Source organism: Dromiciops gliroides, chromosome 1, assembly GCF_019393635.1.
Source record: "Dromiciops gliroides isolate mDroGli1 chromosome 1, mDroGli1.pri, whole genome shotgun sequence".
NCBI classification, from domain to species: domain Eukaryota; kingdom Metazoa; phylum Chordata; class Mammalia; order Microbiotheria; family Microbiotheriidae; genus Dromiciops; species Dromiciops gliroides.
The window spans coordinates 213,417,868-213,438,615 of record NC_057861.1 but is presented as its reverse complement, the minus strand read 5'-3'; the positions used below and the strand labels follow the sequence as shown (position 1 = coordinate 213,438,615).

Below are 20,748 nucleotides of genomic sequence, written 5' to 3'. Positions count from 1 at the left end.
AAAGAAAGAATTGTTTCTGTTCATTGTTCACAGGAGTAGATGAAAAGCCCCACCTTATATCCAGAAAGTATTAAAAAATAGTAAAAACATAGCATTTTTAGTACAACAAAATGAAAAGTGATGTCTATTTTGACTAGGGTGAAAGGATCAATTACTCAAATCTTTACTCCATACTCAAACTTAGCTTTTGAAAAGGTATCTTAAAAAAATCACACACTACATCCTTATTGTTTGGGAAAAACTGCCTCAGTTTACCCAAATAACTTGAGGAGACCACCAAGTCAAGCAGAGACAGGTTTATTACATCCTCATGAGGACAGGCAAAACCCAATTACACATTGAAGTCTTGTGAAGATATGTCCAATCTTTTAGGTTTTTATAGTAATCTTTGAAAAGGAATGTCCCCACATGCACCTAGGGTGGGTGAGCTCACATTCTAACATCCAATACTGTCTCACCCAAGGTGTGTGCCCAGCTTGTGATCCATGTATGGAGACATGTCCAAGAACAAAGGGGAGAAGGGGAAGGGGTACAAGTCTGAGGAATGTCAAAGAAAGAGGGAGGCAGAAATCACTCCCTTATCTGACTGCAATTAATCCATGACAGGGACTGGGATTCTGACATGTGAGAGAGAAGTAAACTGAATATTTGGTGACACGATTTTTATTACAGGCCATAAACTAAGGTGTAGCTGGCATGTGGAAACTAAGCAGAAGTAAAGTAAATAATGCTAATTGGTAGAACTGTGACAAGTAATAAAACTTACTGGGGGACTGGATATCTTTCAGACCCCATCCCCAAAGTTTACAGAACTGACCCAAGTCCATTATCTCAACAATAAAGCTTAAAGGAAACAGTGAGAATTTAACAAGCAATTAACTTTCAGGCAAAGCAAGAGGCTAGCTAATCTGGGGGTGGGGGGGGGCTAGGTATCTTTCATACTCCATCCTCAGAGTTTAATCTGAATCAAATCCATAATTATCCCATACACTTATAAAAAAATCAAACCTGTTATTTTATGACATGATAATGGAGAACAAAAATTAAACCCTATAAATTAAAAGTAATAAGAAAATATCTAGATATTTTTCAATTTAGGAACTTACTTCAAGATTTTGAACTAAAGGACCACTCTATGTAGCTAGCTCTGGTGTTGTACCTGGAGTTAGGATGACCTGAGTTCAAATCCAGCCTCAGATACTTACTAGTTGTGTGACCCTAGACAAATCAGTTAACCTTTTGTCTTAATCCACTGGAAAAATTTATGGCAAACTATTCCAGTATCTTTGCCAAGAAAATCCCATGAAGGGTGTGATTTGTGGGGTCATAGAGTTGGACATGACTAAATGATTGAAGAGCAAAATTGGATTCTTGAAAGCTGTATGAGTAAAGGACTAGCATAAGCAAGAACTCTGAGCTAAGAGGGAGTTAAGTATAAACAGAAGGATGGGTTATGTATGTCTGAAGAAGTTTATTATCTGAATCATGGTGGCTGGAAGATAAGGTTTTTCTGTTTTGTTTGTTTGTTTTCTACAACAATACACCCCAAAGACTAAATAGAAAGGGAAAAGAGGGTTTTGATTTGCACTGATCACAGAAAGTTTAAGTCCAGGAAAAAAAATTTCAAAATAATCTATAATGCATAAACACTATCGGTGAGGAGCCACATGCTATAGAAGAAAACGAACTGAATTGGTAGTTAGGGGAGAATGATAAATTTGAAACAGGCAGGGAGCACTTAGTTACAAAGCTCCCTCATTTTACAAATGAAGAACCTAAGGTCCAGAAGATTTTAATGACCTGCCCAAGGATACATATGGTGCAAATCCAGGTACTCTTACTCTAAATTAAGATTCTTCACTCTGCCTTGGTGCTAAAACACTGTGTAACACCAGGTTATCATTCTCAGACTTTGCGCATCATTAGTTGGCTGACTTTGAGCAAATCACTTTACTATTCAATATTGCCCTTTATTTATGAAAGAATGGTAAGCACTTAAAGGACAAGCACTGGCATTTTGTCATTTTATAAATCTTTGTATGTACTATATCTAGCATAATTCTTTACATAAAGAAAATGACTAATATGTTTATTTAATTGGTTTGAAAAGGAATTGGATTGGTCATCCTCAAGATTCCTCTATAATATAAAATACTATGAAAAAATTATCACACTTAATTAGAATAAACTTACTTACACACTTTGAATTTTTAAGTGCCAGTTTTATTTTATGCTATCACCTTTGCAAAGTCATAAAATGATGGTTTCATATTTATAGACCTGAAAATGACCCTAGAGCTTGATTCCAACCTTCGCATTAGATGAATAGGGAAAATAAGACCTGCTGATGTTTGATGACTCTTCTAGGATTACAAAGCTGGTAAGAATCTGAGGGAAATCTGAGAAATGTAGACTTAGTCTTCCTTACTCCAAATGCAGGGTTCTTTCTATTGGACAGCACTGCCTAGTGTCTATACAGGCAATCAATATAGGCAGTTAATCCAATTTCTAAGTGGGGAAAATAGGTCAGAGAAGTAGATGCATTTATTGGAAACACAATGTACACAAAGCAACATTCAAGGTGTTACGAAGAAATATAAACCCATCACTGAAGCCTATCCTCAACGTGCAACCCAAATAATAGTCCTTTAAATAAAAAAGAAAGTTTCTTAAATACTACAGATAAGCACATTAACTTGCAATTCCATTTATCCTGTGTCCACATTCTTAATGATCATATTATAAATTGAAGAACTTAGCTAAAGAATCAGTATAATGCTCATAGATTTCTCACTATTGTTTGTTTAGACAAGGGCCAGGGTACATTTAAAAAAAAAAAAAAACTTTGTCCCTCTCACTTTTTGTCAAATAAACAAATTTTAAAAGATCAAAGTAAAAAGAATGAAAATTCATTAGTATTTCTGATATAATGAGGAAAGCTTTGCTGAAATTTTAGCTCCCACTTTCATGAACTGGAATACTGTTTTTCCTATTCATATAAATGCACTTCATTGAGGATTCTGTGACACTCATATTGTTTATTTGTTGGCCGAAGAATAATGAATAATTTGTGGCATGATGATGAGTGACTGTCCCCTATGTCTGGAATACTCTCCCTCCTCATCTCTGATATCACGCTTCCCTGAATCCCTTCAGTTCCCACCAATTAAATAAAATACATAAATCCCACCAACTACATAAAGTTTTCCCCAATTCCACTTAACTCTCATGCCTTATTTCTGCTGATCAATTCTGTTTTGCTTTGCTTTTTGAATGCAGCTTATTTGTGCATTGTTCTAAACAACTGCTTGCATGTTGAGTTACATGAGATCAAGGGCCTTTTTTTTACCTTCATTTGTATCCACAGAGCATAGTAAAGTGGCTTGAAGATAGCAGATACTTAATAAATATTTATTGACTGATGATTCTATAGAAATCACTTTAAGATTTATGAGCCTTAGTTTCCATATCTGTTAAATAAGGAATGTAGTGTAGTGAGGATCTTGTGAGACAATATAGAAAGAACTTTTTCGCATGTTGTGTCAGTCATTACTGTTAGTAAACAAAGTAGGCGTTATATTAAAAATAAATAAGAGTGACATTTTATTTTAATATTTTTGCAAAGTAACCAAACATTGATGAAAAAATGGTTTCAATAGGTAAAATGGTAGTAAGTTTTCAATCTTCTTTAGTGAGGATGAAAACTAGGTTGGATGACATGAAAGTTTTCCACATTAAACTGTAGCTCTAGGTGCACCAGTACTTTTATTTTTGTTTTGTTTTTGTTTGTTTTTTGTTTGTTTGTTTTTACAAATTGACATCCAAATCCAGCCTCAGACACTTGACACTTACTAGCTGTGTGACCCTGGGCAAGTCACTTAACCCCCACTGTCTCACACACAAAAAAAGAAAAAAAATTGACATGAAGACCTCTTTTTTTCTACATTATTTTGAATTTTTCAGAAATGTATATTCTATATTAGATATGGCTTCAAAATAGATTTTTAAAAGATCTCATAAGAAGTTGATTTTATCTTATCAATTTGGTATCCTGGGCCAGGGGAAAAAGAAGGTACTTTTATTCTTTCATTTGTTTGGCCCTTTGAACAGGTTGTAGGGAATGGAAAGAAGAGAGGGAGGAAAGGAAGGAAGGAAGGAAGGAAGGAAGGAAGGAAGGAAGGAAGGAAGGAAGGAAGGAAGGAAGGAAGGAAGGAAGGAAGGAAGGAAGGAAGGGAAGGGAGGGGTGAGGGAGAAGGATTCTGATATAAACCACTCAAATACTTGAACATTAGAATATCTGAACAAACAAGGGGCTTGAGAAAGAGATCACAAACCTTGCAAAAAACAGTAAATATTTTAACTATTATTTGTTTTTTTGGCAGAGAGGATGTTCCAGAAGAAATGCAAATGGTTGATATCTCCCATTTTGGTGTATCATTCCACTTATATACTCTATATGGGTGGTTTATATCATAATCCTAAAAACACTGTCAATATTAAATGCTCTTCATCATGAAACCCCTTGCACTTTTCATGGAAGATAAAAATTTCTTTATATTTGGACATCACTTAAGAAATATTTATTGAATTGAATTTCCTGATATATAATTCTGGAAGAATTTTAAGTGCAATGGAACTTTGAAAGAGGACATTGGGCAGAATAAATCATTAGACTAGGATCATAGATTTAGAGCCAAAAGAGGCTCTAGAAATCATCTCAACCTGCTCATTGAGACACAAAGAAAGCAAAGGTCCAAAGAAGTTGTAATCTGCCCAAGATCACAGAAGTAGTAAATGAATGAGTCAGGTTTGCATTCATGTTTTTTATCTTTAAGTAAAATGGTGGTACTCTAATATAATATGCCATGGGGAGACCAAACCAAGAGAGACAATATAGTCTTCTTTGGAACATATCATAGAGAGTGTAATATGTTGTTTGTTAGTTTGTTTTAATCTAGTGACTATGAAAATGAATGACATCTGTAGAGGTACACCAAGTAATTTGAGTATAGTGTGCTATATTAGGTGACTATTTTTGCTGTTTGAGAATACATGGATTTAATTCAGCTTTATTTTCTTAACACACCTTCTGATAAATTGTGTAAAGTTAGCTTAAGAAAATAGGTTATAAGGCTATTCATTTTGAAGGGAGTTTGTGTGGAGGAATGGAAGATCAATTAATTAGAAATGTGACATTCCATAAAGTAACACAGACCTTTATTGAACAGACATCAGTAACAAAAGAGGTATTAATTTTATATGTCACCAAAATAGCATTTGAAGCGAAAAGTCTTAAGAAAAATCCCCTTTGCCAGTCTGATTTTGAAATTTTATGTGCACTTTTAATGATTATATCTTAGAGTGATGAGATATCCAAGTGGTTGAGAAGGAAATTAAAGATACTACTACAACCATAAAATATACTCATGATTTTTATATTAAAATATAAGAAGTGACCATATGGTAACTTCAGGAAATTTTACAGGGTTATATCTATATTTAATATTTAAAATGGTTTTATTCTGCCCTAAGGTTACCTTCACTGGACTATATTTTTCATTGAACAGGATTTATTTTATTAGTCTTTGATTTATTTCTGTTATTGATTGAGTTCTTATGGAAAACTATGTATGTTTATTCTACCAGAAGATATAACTTTAAATTTCTGCTTTATTCATGATTAATATAAGTTGACAAGTTTAATATTAAGAGAAACAAAAATAAGAAACAAATTAAATCTTTTTCTGTGGAGACAATAAGAAATGTTACAATAGAATTAATCTCTCAACACCTTCTTATCTATATTGCAGTAATACTGAACACTCATAGCAACAGGAGAGGGTATATAGGTTGGGTGACACCACAGCAAACAAACTATTGTGTTCTGTCAAAATGTTTCTATTAAGCACAAGATGATTGAGTTGGTATTAGGTGGGTCTGTTAGGAAAGCTATTTCTGTGCTCATGATTTTGATATCAAAATTAAGTATTTCATTAATGTATTGTAGTGAGATGCAAACTAACAAGATCAATGAATACCAGCTCTGCCCTTATCTATGTGACCTTTGGACATGTTAGGTGTTTAGATTACATGATCTCTAAAATTCCTTCTGGCTCTAGATTGAAATGGCCACATTTTTAAGTTGTTCACAATAATGGAGACTTGGCCAATGGTCAATTCAATACTTTTCCCATCATATTTTTAAGTAGCTAAGGAAAGAAAATAAGAGAGCAAGACAAAATTTAGGACAGGCTTCAAAAGATCCAGGACAAGTTAGGAAAAAGTAGGCAAAGAGAGAAATGGGTACACATACCTTAATAACCACAGTAACCAGTATCTGACTGGGTTTGGGAGTGAGCTGTGGGTGTGGAGGGATATATGGGATAGAATTACTAATAATTAGAATAATGAAAATTAATGCTACTCTGAGGTTACACACCTCACACTTATGACAACGATAACAAAAAGGAAAATAAATTTTGGATGAGCTTTTGAAAACAGGCATATTAATACACTCTTGGTGGATCTCTGATTTCATATATCCTCTCTGGAAAGTGATTTGTAACTCTGCACAATCTTTAACACTGAAGTACCACTACTAGGCCTATAGGCTCTAAAATCAAAGAGGCATTTTTGTCTAATATAAGCATATTTGACTAATATAAATATAACAGGATGTTAAGGATTGGGATCACAAAAATAAAATGAAAAACAATCCCTGTTCAAAGAGTTATTGGTGGAATCCATGAAAACTCATAAATGCATAATTGGTGATACAAATTCAGAACATGGTTTGCTCACAAAAAGAAAAAAAAAAGCACTTGTATTTCAATTTTACTTTTCTCAAACCTTTGGACTTTAAAAAAAATATTCTTGCTTAACACAGTATCTGGCACATAGCAAGTGCTTAATTGATTGATTGATTATCCATTCCTCATCTTTTATTAGAGGAGAATTATATGATGATTCACAGTCATCCCACTATGGCATTAAGGATTCAATCTTGATCCATTACTCTTCCTGTGACTAGAGGACAGAAAAATGACTTCTTACCTTAGTCATGATTCCATTTCTAGTACCTCTGATGTGTTATTCAATTCAACCTGTGCCAGGTGCTGTGCATATGAGAACAGGAAGGAGGAAAGAGAAAATCAACTCAAACAACACAGTTTATAGAGTGTAGAGAAGGTAGATCAAAACAAGAAACTTTACCCTGAAGGAGTTTTTTGTTTTGTTTTGTTTTTCTTTGCTTTAACAACTTTAATCAACTTATGGATAGTCTGACTCTTTGACTGGTACCTACAAAAGTATTAACATTAAATTCGTTACTCTCAGGGTTCCACTTCTAACTCTATGGACATTCTTCATCATGTGGCATTTGCCTCTTCACTCTGAAAGTCAATTCCTCCTCTGGTCTTGCCACACTAGAAATGCCCTACCACATTGGCCTCTTCTTCTGATTAGTTAATTATTCCTAGAACCTCCATTTTATAGAAGGTACCCAAGCAAGCCATGATTTCATTCTTCTCTGAAGTCTATTCCTGGTGAACTGGATTTTATCTCTCATGTTCTTTCTCCCTCCCCATCCCCTTTTAATCATCCTTTTATGTGTTGTCTTCCCCCATTAAAAAGCAAATTACCAATTGGAAGAGATTGCCTTTATTTTTTTGTATTCCTATAATTTAGCACAGTGTCTGGCACATAGTAAGCACTTTAATAAATTCTTGTTCACTTGCCTGGACAATGAATGAAAAAGTATTTTATAAACACTAGGTGCCAGATCTACAAAGTACTTTGAAAGCAAATATAAAAGCATGAGGAATACCAGCCTACAAGAAGCTTATGCTATAATGGAAAGGACAATATATATAACAATTTAGACAAAGAGGATGGTAGAAGTAGGCATACAGCAATAGGTGAAAAGATGGTTTGGGTATGAAAGAAATTATGCCTGCAGCTACCTATATATAGTAGACCACATGAGACATATAAAATAAGATGGTGGAGGCCCAGAACTAGACATATTAATGTTACTGACCAAACTCCTTTGAAGATTAATGTGATGAATTATTAACTAATAGAAGGACATCACAAGGTGTGGCACAGACATAGAAAAATAAAATTCTTGAGAACACAGGAAAAATAGCATTCATTGTTAATGCTTTCTACAATTCATATAACTGAAATATAGACAACTAGTAATGCCTCAAAAAACTGAATACTATGAACATGTTATGATTGAACTTATATATGACTATCCTAATAATGGAGAGCAGATACATTAATGGACCTATGATTTCATTGATTTTTGTACTCCCTTCATTGATACAGATAGCAACACATTTATAATCCATTATTCTATATTTTGTTGCCTATCTCCTCCTATAAATATTTTATAATGACTCTATCTAGAACCGTGGATCTTCAGTGAGTCCTTATATTTAAGTATTACTCAGCATTTTATTTCTTGAATTTTTTTAAAATCCAGTTTAATCACAAATGCTAATGTCATTCACTTTTTTTTTTTTTACTTTCTTTCAGTTGCCTACCTAAACTTATACCTAGGTTTTCCTTCTAACCTATATTTGTCTGACAAATGCCTATCCAATATAACTTTCATTTTGTCCACAAAGATTTCCTTGATCTCCATCAGTAATACATATCTGATCCACATTTGAACTCACAGTGGACTATTGTTGTTATTTCCACATCTCATATATTTACCATAGGATTGTAAAGTTTACAATGGATAGAGCAATGGACCTGGAGTGAGGAACATCTGAGTTTAAATCTTACTTCAAATACTTATTAGCTATACAATCCTTGTTTTGCCATTTAATTTTTATCTGCCCCTGTTTCCTCCTCTATAAAGTGGGTATAATAACAGTAAATACTTACTAGGATCAATGCAAGAACAAAAAATGAGATAATATTTATAAAGTATTTTGTATATCACAAAGTGATACATAAATTCTAGTCATTAACATAATTATTGTTATTTTATTATCATCATTTCTGTGCATTTGTCCTTTTATACTATAATCTTCATTTTGTGCAAGGACTGTCTTTTAAATTTTATTTGAGATCACTATGCTTTGCAGTATGTAGCACACTCCCTGAGTATTGCAATATCTTCCCCAGACACTAACACAATGCTTAAGACAATGGCTTGCACCTAACAAATAAAAGAATTCACTGAAATAAAGTGTATTGAGAGACTTATTATGAACTCAGCAACCTTGAACTCAATATTTCATTACAGCTGACATAAGTAAACAACATACTACCCCTGTGTAGATGCAAATGAGTGAAGTTCATGAATTGTTTCTAGAACTGAGTCAAGTAAAAGAAGATTTAAAAAAAACAAACCTACCAACCTAAATGAACATGAAAAAAAAAAACAGAAACAAAAACAAAAGTAGGAGATATAAGTGAGTTTGGGGAATGTTTTGAAAAAGAGGAAAATAAACATATACATAAGAATATATGAAATGTCAGAATCTGTTTTGAGCAGGAATCTGGCCTCAAACTAATCTATATTAAGCCAGTTTGGCATGAAAAGAGAGGATGGTAAGTCAGGCAGCAATAATCACTCAATCAGTTAAAGAATAAAGCAGATGGAGAAATTTCAGTCATGTCAGATTGCTGCCAAATACTGGCTGACTATTGGGTAGCTGGGTATGCATAAGACAGAGACACATAGATGATCAGACATTTAGATACAGATAGACAGAGACAGAAAGGAGAGAGGGATGAAAGACAGAGACAGAGAGACTGAAAGCTTTAGAGAAGCCATTAAAGTTTAGTGTATTGAGGAGTTAGCAACCTCAATAGCAAGGTTCCTTATCAAGAAAACCTGCCAAATAATCCCACTAACCATTTGGAAAGCCAATTGCTGTGATTAACAAACAACTTAGCTTAAGAATCAGTTATCAAGTAATGAGGTTGTGATGATTAAAATCTAATGTGGGGACCCCCTAATTTTGAGGGGAAACTAGCTAAGATTTAATGATAAATTCAGCAAGAGTTTAGGCTTTTAAGTATTTATTAAAAAGTAAAGACAACACATGGGGCCCCATAACATAAGAAAGTCTACCTACTTTCCTCTCTCTTTTTTATGTCTGCCACCAACTCGAAATCCTGGACAAAAAAGGGCCAAATCTCACCGGCTTCTCCCAGAAGCCCCCTGTGAAACAGGAAGAAGGGCCATCCACACACATAGCTCCAACCTAATTGGCTGGTAGCATTTATTGACATGATTTATAGGCAGTTCTATAGACATAACTGCCGGATGCCAGGCAACTTCCAGATGCCAAGTTACATGCTTTCTTCTCAGGGTGGAGCTGCTCTGGTTCTCACAATGTTTTTCTCAGCAGGGGGTGTCACCCTGATTCTCACAAGGTTATGGAAACCTATGCAAAGAATTAACCTGAAAGGAAACACGATTTTTCTAAGATCTAGTACAAGTTGGAGAAAAATAATTGGGAATTTGATTAGGTAAGTTAAATAGATTAAGTAACCATAAACATAAAATTGACTTTTCTGGAATATGCCAAAAATAGGGAATAATAAAAATACCCATCTTTATTTTAACTTAATCCATTAAGGATAGTGGAATATCAAATTCTATTTACTCTGCTACTTTAAAAAAAAAGAGACCAGAACAGGAATAAGGAAATTTCAAATATAAAAAATACACTTTCTATTAAATCAAATCCTGCAAAACATCTTTAATGGTTAATTCAGAGGAAATCAGTTTAATGGTTGCCAATATGAAAACATTAATTAAATTTAGCAATCTATTGGTACCTAATCTGAATATTTTGATTTTCCTACAGAGGCAAATTGAACTGGTGGCTTGAACAATTATCTAGTGAATTAAAATTATATAGAGAGCCAATCATGACAAATCAGGGCCCTAAGCTTCTCATCTAATTGCCTAATATTTCCAATTGATTTTACCCGTGTAGACAATTAAAGGGAATGTTTCTCATTAATTATCTAATGTACAATTTACCAATTATAGATGATCATTGATTGATATTAAAAAAATTTATATGTCCCATTGTTTTTATTCCTTTATTAAGTCTTATTTGGGCAGGTGGGGCTTGTCAGCCTTGGCAGGCAACTCTCCTAGGGGAAGGAAACCCTGATTTTAAACCTCCACTGCCTTGTGGCTATACCCATATATGGGAAAGGCTTTGGGAGTTAACCCCAAGGAAAAATCAGGAGTCTGAGTCCCTTAGGCAGTTGGATGTTGGACATCAAATCCCTCTGGCAACTCCTGCAGTGGCACTGGTGCCAAACTGTACTGGCTCTGCCTCTCCTTTGGATCCACCAATGTCACAGAGAGGGAAAACCTGCTGCATGGGCAACAGCTTGTTCTCCATATTGATCCACCCAGACCAGTGCCCTTGTGAGGACACTCCAGCTATGCCTCATGGGGTAGATACAAAACGCACAGCCACACTGTGGCCCGTGGCTCTTCAAGGTGCTGATCCATGGTCATCCGCAACTGGCAGAAGCCTACTATTAAGGCTTATTCCAAAACCTCTTTGAGGCATGAAATTGACCCTGAATTCTTAAAGGTTATTTCAACAAAATAGAAGCTCTGGGATATCTTCCCAAACTGGAAAAGCTTCAAAAATGTTCCTGGTGACAGACTGTATGCCTGTTGTCTTAAGAAAAGCCTTACTATGTTCTGAAAAGGCTTAATATCAGCTGGGTTTCAGGGTGATGGATTTCCAGGTTTCACATACCATTCATCAACTTAGATATAGATGGGTGAGAATTTTCATCAGTGAAAGAAATAATCACAAAAAATGGTAAAAGATGGAAAAATTCAGCATTGGTAGGGAGTTTTAAAAAATAAGACATTAATTCACTGCTGGTAAACCTGTGAATAGATGCACCTGTTTTGAAATGTAATGAAAAATATACTTTTGTTTCAAATCATTTTACCCAATCATCCTGCATTTGGTTTTATATTTCAAGAAGACAATTGACAGTGACTTCAACAGCAAAACAATAGCAACATTAAGAGCAGAATCAGCAATAACTACAGCAGTTCAATGAGGGCAAATGAAATGTTGTTTCCTTTCTCTTTATTTCTAGCATTTAACATGTTGTTTAACACATAGTCGGTGATTAATAAATACTTGCTGAGCTGTTGACTTCAACATTGTAACAATTGGAATGACGCCACCTGCTGGAGACTTACTGTGGCAAATGCCGCCATGAGGTGAAGGCCTCTAAGGGCAAGCTATGTGGTCAAGGTCCTTAGCATCAGGAAGTGACATTTGCTCGTGGGTACTGTCTATCAAGGCTACCAGCCAATCAACTTGAGCCTCCCATTTTTGGGAGGAGGACACAAAGTAGGAAGCAGATGCTGGTGGAGGGGTTCTGTCTATTTTGGTTCCTGACCTCGCCATGGTGGGTCAGATGATAGGGGCTCTTAGAAATACTTAGATTTTTACCTTTCTCTCTGATCCTAATGCTCTTTAATAAATACTTAAACATTTAAATATTCTTGCTAAAGCTTATAATTTATTGGAGATCACTCATTAGATTTTAGATAGTTTAGCTACAATTTTAGACCTTTACAACATTAGCATGTAAACTTGATAAAATTAAGTATCCTGAGGGTAGAAAATACTTTCATCTTTATCTTTTATTCCCTGGAATCCAGCACAGTGTCTGATACTGATTAGCTGTTTAATAATTCATATCGATTGAGTTAATCTTAAAGCATATATCAATTCTAATATTCAAACAACACTATTTCTGATAAACAAATCCTATACCTGAAGATTGTGGAAAGCTAAACAGATTGTCATGTATGAATATAAGAAACAATTGCTATGCTATAAGGAATGACTGATATGTAGAATTCAAATGAGTATAGCTAGACATGGATGAAGTGATATAGTCACTAGAGTGCTAGAGCCAGCTCATACCAGTTTGTGAGAGCTGACTGTTAAATTTTAAGTCTAGGCATTTATACATTAAATTGGCAAAAGCTACAAATTAAGTTTTGTTTGATTTGTTGATTGTCTAGACTTAAGAAAGAAGAGCAAAATGTTAATACTGTGGATTAAATTTATACATGTGTCATGCATATGTGTGTGTGTTTTTTCTGCCAGAGAATTAATTGTTAAACATTTATTAACATTCTACTGCATACAAGATAAATAATATACAATGGAAATGGAACATGATAGAATTATATATATATATATATATATATAATTATTAGAACTAAAATAAAAGTATAATGAGTTCAAAAAGAGCAAATGGTGACTTAAAGTATACACAAATCCTCTCCTTTAGAAAGAATAATCTGTTTAAGCACAAGAATGTTTATTGCCAGTCACAATTATTCTTTGTTGTTCCTTTATATAATTTTTTAGGGGATGGGAAATTTGCAAAGAGATGAGGAGGGGCAGAGCCAAGATGGTGGAAGAAAGGCTGTGACTCTCCCAGCTCCCCAAAACCTGTTTACAAACCTCCAAAAATAATGCCATAAACCAACACTTGGAGCAGCATAACCTACATAAGAACAGAATGAGACCCTTTTCTAGCCGAAGACGTCTTAATTAGGTGACTGGGATCACCTGCTGTTCAGGCTGAGAGAGGAACACAGCATGTGGAGCAAGACCAGCCTCAAGCAAGCAGTGATCTCTAGAGCCTCAGAATCTTCAGCTGATTCTCCTGAAGCTCAGTTCATGGAACAGTGAGGGGGTCCAGTGGTTGGGAGGCATAGCTGCGGTCTTTGCTGGAACTGGGACTGGAGTAGGGCAACCATATTCTGAACCAGCAAGCAAACATGAGGGACAGCCACCCAGTGGGGGAGAGGCACAGACACACCAAGCTTCCAAACATAAAGAATCAAATTTCGATAAGACTTTTGTTTCCTGATCAAAGAGAAACAAGCCATGGTTACTCAAAAGCCAAGCAGGATGAGAGGAAGCCCAATCACTCCCTGGGCCAGGCTGTAGCTCAGGACAGTGTGTCCTGGAAGCAACACTACACTTTAAGAAGTAGTTAAAAGCCAAGAAATAGGGAATCAAGATGTGTAAGCAAAGAAAACAACAGACCATTGAAAGGTTCTTTAGTGACAAGGAAGACCAGAATACACCCACAGAAAAAGATAATAACAAAGTTAAAGCTCCTGCATTCAAAGCATCCATATATATATATATATATATATATACGAATTGGTATCAGGCCTTGGAAATGCTCAAAAGTGATTTTGAAGAGAAAGTAGTAGAGATAAAAGGAAGATTTATAGAGATGGAGGAAAGAAAGAAAGGGAAATGAGATTGATGCAGGATAGTCATGAGAAAAAAGTCAACAGCTAGAAAAGTCAAATGGAAAAGGAGGGACAAAAGCTCTCAGAAGAAAATAATTGCCTAAAAATTAGGATTGAACAAATGGAAGCTAGTGATTTTATGAGGAACCAAGACACAGTAAAGCAAATCCAAATGAATAAAAAAATAGAGGGCAATATGAAATGTCTCCTTGGAAAAACAGCTGACCTGGAAAATAGATCGAGGAGTTTCTTTCACAATTTAACTAATGTACAACATAACTGTACAAGTATGACTTATATTGAATTGCTTAATTCCATGGGGAGGGTTGAGGAGGGAAAGAGGAAGGAAATTTAGAACACAAAGTTTTTAAAAAATCAATGTAAAGAAACAATGAGGGGGCAGCTAGGTGGCATAGTGGATATACCATTGGCCCTGGATTCAGGAGGATGTGAGTTCAAATCCAGCCTTAGACACTTAACACTTACTAGCTGTGTGACCCTGGCCAAGTCACTTAACCCTCATTGTCCCACAAAGAAAACAAAAAAGAGAGAAAAGAAAAGAAAAGTAACAATGAGAAGGCAGATTTCAGAGAAACCTGGAATGACTTACATGAGCTAATGCTGAGTGAGATCAGCAGAACCAGGAGAACATTGTACAGAGTATCAACAATATTGTTTGATGATCAACAGTGATAGACTCGACTCTTCTCAGCAACACAATGGTCCAAGAAAGTTCCAAAGGACTCATGATGGAAAATACTCTCCAAATCCAGAAAAAAAAAAAGAACTATGGAATCTAGATGCAGATTGAACCATACTATCTCTGTGGTCTTTTTGTTTTCCTTTTTTGAGGTTTTTCCTCTTTGCTCTGATTCTTCTTACACAGCATGACCAGTGCAGAAATATGTTTAATGTGATTGTACATATTTAACCTATATGGAATTGCTTGCTGTTTTGGGGAGGGAAGACTGAGGTTAGGGAGGAAGAAAAAATTGAAACTATAAATCTTATAGAAATAAATATTGCAAACTACATGCAACTGGAAAATAATAAAATTCTTTTATGGAAGAAAAAGAAAAAAAAAAGAAAGAAAGAATGATCAGGCAGATTTCAGAGAAACCCGGAAGGACTTATATGAACTGATGCTAAGTGAGATGAGCAGAACCAAGAGAACATTGCACACAGTATCAAAAACATTATCAACTGTGATAGACTTGATTCTTCTCAGCAACACAATGGTCCAAGAAATTTCCAAAGGACTCATGATGGAAAATGCTCTCCAAATCCAGAAAATAAGAACTATGTAATCTACATGCAGATTGAACCATACTATTTCTACTTTTTTTGTTTTACTTTTTAGAGGTTTTCCTCTTTTGCTCTGAATCTTCTTTCATGGAATGACTAATGCAGAAATATGTTTAATATGATTGTGTTATATAATGTATATCAGATTGCTTGCTGTCTTGGGAACGAGGAAGGGTGGGGAGGGAGGGAGAAAAATTTGAAACTAGAAATCTTATAAAAGCAAATGTTGAAAAGTAAAAGAAAAATAGCAAAGAGATGGATCAAGTCTGGGTAGAACTTGATGACAAAAAGAGTTATTCAAAGAAATGGGCTACCTTGAGAGGCTGAACCTCCTATAGATGTTCACACAAAGACTGGATTACCACTTATTGAATATGTTGTATAAGCCATTCTTGCTCAGGTATTGGTTACACTAGATGTCCTTAGAGGAATACTACATCAATATTTTTTCAATGTGAAAAGAATATCTTCAGAGAATGTATAGTGGAGCTGTTGTTCAATTGTGAATATTGGAGTTCCATATAACGTGTCAAAAGATAATGCATACTTTTTGAGGGGCAGTGGGGGTTAAGTGACTTGCCCAGGATCATACAGCTAGTATGTGTCAAGTGTCTTAGGCCGGATTTGAACTCAGGTACTCCTGAATCCAGGGGCAGTACTTTATCTACTGTGCCACCTAGCTGCCCCGAGAATTCATATTTTTGATAAACAAGAAATATGATGGGCCAGTCACGAATCATGAATAACAAGCGGACATAGTGAAATGTATAATAGCTATAAAATATTAGAAGAGTCAGGGACATACTTATGATTCACTTTGTAGAGTTTTGAAGATTTATATATGAAGGGAGATGAACAGGAATAGTAAAGAATTAAAACAAATGGATTTGTGAGATTTGTTCACTGGATGTAATCGCTACATCAATAAGATAGTATAACTACCAAACGTTTTAAGTACCATATTGGTATTTCTTTAAGTAAATGCATATAGAATTGTAACTGGCATGTCAAAAAAACTTCCTCCTCTTCTTTTAAGTGGGATTGAGCACTTCTCTTTTTCTCATATTTCTTACTTGCTCAGCAGTAGGCTCAAGGACTAACTATAATCAAAACACTTGTTAGTAAATTCTCTATACTTTTAAATAGGAAAGTCAGCAAAATGAGTAGGGATCCAGAGATGAGCACAAGATGATTGGAGGTATTGGAGATGAGGGATGGAGTATCTGGGTTGAGTAACTGTGGGGAACAATTTTTAATTGGGGAGTGCTAGCTAAGCAGCTCACCACAATATTGGGGCAAGGAAGGAGACCAGCAGCCTCCCTCAAAACAGAACAAGATTTATTTTAACATGAACGAACTTAAAAAAAAAAAAAACACAAACAGGATCAGTAGGATCAAGGGAAAGGAAATAAAATGGGGAAAGGGAAATTATAATATCTGAAAAAATACCACCACCCAGGAATCAGCTGAAAATACAGAGCAGAACACCTGATGCTTTCCAGGTTCCACCTAGAATGCCCAATTCTCCTCCCCCAAACCTAGAAACACCCAACATAGTCCCAGCCAATGGGATAGCGCTCTGACAGTCACATGACTGCCCTCACTAGGCTTCCAATCATTATAATTTTGCCAGGCCCATGTAGGCATCTATGAGTGGTGATGAGGTGAGGTGCCAGAGCCCTGGCAAGGGCTACAACCAGTGGGTGGAGCATCATGCGGTTTTTGGAGCCCCAGGCCAGTGTGCACAGAGGCCTTAAAACCTCAAATAACAATTTATTCTTTACATATCAGAAGAACAATGGGAGGGGGTAAACAAGGAACTGGAATATCTGAGGTAAGCAATTATGGGGACTTGAGTTCCTCATTATGTAAACCTATGGGGATATGACTTGGTGCTAGGAGTGCTCTCATTTAATTATTCTCCTGCAAAAAGATAAGATTTATAAACAGCTTTATAACCCTTAAAACGTTATATGTGTTTGTATCAGGTTTATATATGTAGATATAGATACATATACACATACATATATATAAAAGATTATATGTCTATATATTATATAGAGATTATATATATTAATTTTATATGTATATATTATACATATAATTTTAGAAGTAATTCCTATTCTTTCAACTCTGTGATTTTGTGACTCTGCTCACTGAAATAGTCATAAAAATTTAAGAATTAGAAAACAGCCTTGAAAACTTGTTAGAAATATCCAAATGATTAAGACTGTTAAGATATCAGTTGTCAACTCTGGATAATAGGCTGTGACACTAGTATTTTTAACATTGGAAAGTGAGAACCATTTTAGCCATTCCATTGGGAAATCTTAGCTAACATTTCAAATATGTTACACTCTGAAGATCTGTAATGTACCTTTAAATGCTTTCCTATTATTTTCTTGTAAATAATGCTAGCATTTACTACAGTGCATCTCCAAGATAATAAATGAAGTGTTACAAATCCACTTTTTTCCCCTAGAGGATTACTTCAGCTCTGTGAGTAAACAAAACTTTTTCTTAAAATGCTTCTTCAACAAAGACATTTGAAATTCCTACATACCAAAAGTTGTCTATGTGCCTACACTAAAATCACATGATTATCCTTAAATATAAAGTCTTTCCTCTTAGGTCATGCTTAAAATAAAACAGAAGGAAAATACTAAAACTTAATGGAAAATACTCTTATTCATGTCAAATGAAAGCAAGAGTACTAGGTTCTCAAAAATGAAATAGGAACCATTATCAATAGTTCCATTAACACGCTGATAATCTCGTTATAATCAAAATTTCAGATTATTGCTTAAAACTGCTGCAATTTACCCAATATATTTTCAAGCATATTTCTGACTCTGAGAAATTAACTTACTTACCCAGATTGATTCATGTCTATTTTTTTAATCAAGCTCACAAAGTTTTCAGTGAAATCTCAGAAAGAATATTTTCATCTTGAGAAAAGCAGTAGCAAAAATATTTCTAGACTAACTCAATAAATAGTTGTGGGTTACTTTATTTTGTTTTGTTAAAGCAATAAAATTAATGGTTGCAACATAGGCTATATTTTTTAACTTGTTTTCTCCAGATAGAAATCTCTGCAACAAAGCAACAATTGATTCACAGATTACTTCTCAATCAGAAACATTCTTAATGGGTTTGGGGAGTTTGATGTACAGAAGGCATTCTTACTAGCCAAATAATACCTTTGATATTAGCAACAAAAGTTAAAAATAAAAAGCAACCAATTCAAATTGCATAGAACTGATAACTTCATAAAAATGACCTAGAATAATACGAAATCAATATATTCATAATTCTACACAGTCAATATCCCCACACTGCTATAGTTGTTTCCTTAAATTTTGATGGAAAAAAAATTAGCTAATCTAATTAAAAAATCACAATACAATATCCATAATAATAGTTAGAGTGGTATATACTTATTGGCAAATTCATGTTAATCTTAAAAATGACACCAAACAGACATTACCAAAAAAATATAAAATAGAATGATAATGATGATAATACATTCTATCTGTATAGTACTTTTCAATTTGCTTTCCTACAATCTTATTTCTTTTTTTGTGTGTATTAGTGTTTTAGCAGATGATTTTAAAACACCTTTATAATGCAATTGATACGCAAAAAGGCATACTGTAATACTGTATTTGATTGTATTGAAGTCTTAACATTAATTTTTCCTCTACAACATACACAGCATTAAATTACTATTATGGGAGGCAGCTAAGTGGCGCAGTGGATAGAGCACTGGCCCTGGATTCAGGAGGACCTGAGTTCAAATTCGGCCTCAGTCACTTGACAATTACTAGCTGTGTGACCCTGGGCAAGTCACTTGACACCAATTGCCTCACCAAAAAAAAAAAAAAGAAAATTACTATTATGACAGAAATAACTTCTTGATGATGAAGCACAAATGGTATCATTCAGATTAATTTAGAAAAATTGAGTATTTGTAAATTATAAGAAAAGGCCATTTATACTATATTTTCCATATATAACACATATGGCAAAAAAATACTGAAGAATCATTACCAACTGTTTCTTAATATAGGCTGAATGCTCAAGGAGTCAGTGGATAATTTTCAGGGTATCTATGTACTTGGATGTGGAAAACAGTACATCTTAAATTCAATACAACCTGAGTCTTTTGTAATCAAAGCACTTATTTTGTGCATTGAAAATCTTTATTCTGAGAAGGAATTTATAGGCTTCATTGGACTCTGAGAGGGGTCCATGACTCACACACATACAAAAGGGAATTAAAAGCAATTGTTAGATTTTCCTGGAACACTGAGAGGAAAAATGACTCACTTGTGCTTAAATAGCTATTATGTGTCATAAGTAGAACTCCAATCTATGTATCCCCAGTTCAAGGGCTGGAACATATCTCCTTTATGCCACATTTCCTTAACTAGCAGCAACATCACTTATAGTATTTTTTTCTTAAATGCATTTTTTCACTTATATGTAGAGTTTTCAAAATTCATTTTTGCAAGATTTTGAGTTCCAAATTTTTCTCTATTCCTCCCTTTCTTTCTCCCTCTTCAAGATGGCAAGCAATCTGATATAGATTATATACATCCAATCATGTTAAACATATGTCCATATTAGTCATGTTGTGAAAGAACCAGAACAAAAGGGAAAACCCACAAGAGAGAACAAAGAACAACAACACCTAAAGTGGAAATAGTACACTTCAATTTGCCTTTGGAATTCATAGTTCTTGTTTTGAATGTGGATAGCATTTTCCATTCATAAATCTTTTGGAATTGTCTTGGATCATTGCACTGCTAAGAAGAATTAAGTCTATCACAGTTGATCATCAAATAATGTTGTTACTACTGTGTGCAGTGTTCTCCTAGTTCTGCTCACTTCACTCAACACCAACTCATTTGTCTTTCTGGGGTTTTCAGAAATGTTGATGCTCATCATTTCTTATAACACAATAGAATTCCATCACATATACCAAATTTTGTTCAGCCATTCTCCAATTGATGGACATCCCCTGGATTTCCAGATTTTTGCCACAACAAAAAGAACCACTATAAATATATTTTGTATATGTGTGTCCTTTCCCCTTTTTATGGTCTCTTTGGTATATAGACCTAGTAGTT

At 34.7% G+C, this 20,748-nt stretch overlaps 1 protein-coding gene across 3 annotated transcripts in view; it reads right to left on the bottom strand.

Moving 5' to 3' along the window:
- Nucleotides 1-20,748, bottom strand: part of CDH19 (cadherin 19) — a 387,803-nt gene that overhangs the window by 184,072 nt on the left and 182,983 nt on the right. For 2 of the 3 annotated variants that reach the window (XM_043983861.1, XM_043983951.1), the window contains one exon: nt 7,054-7,115. The exons of the other annotated variant lie outside the window; for it this stretch is intronic. The gene's annotated coding sequence lies outside the window, so the exon portion shown is untranslated. The remainder of the gene's footprint in view (nt 1-7,053; nt 7,116-20,748) is intronic. 3 annotated transcript variants of the gene reach the window in all.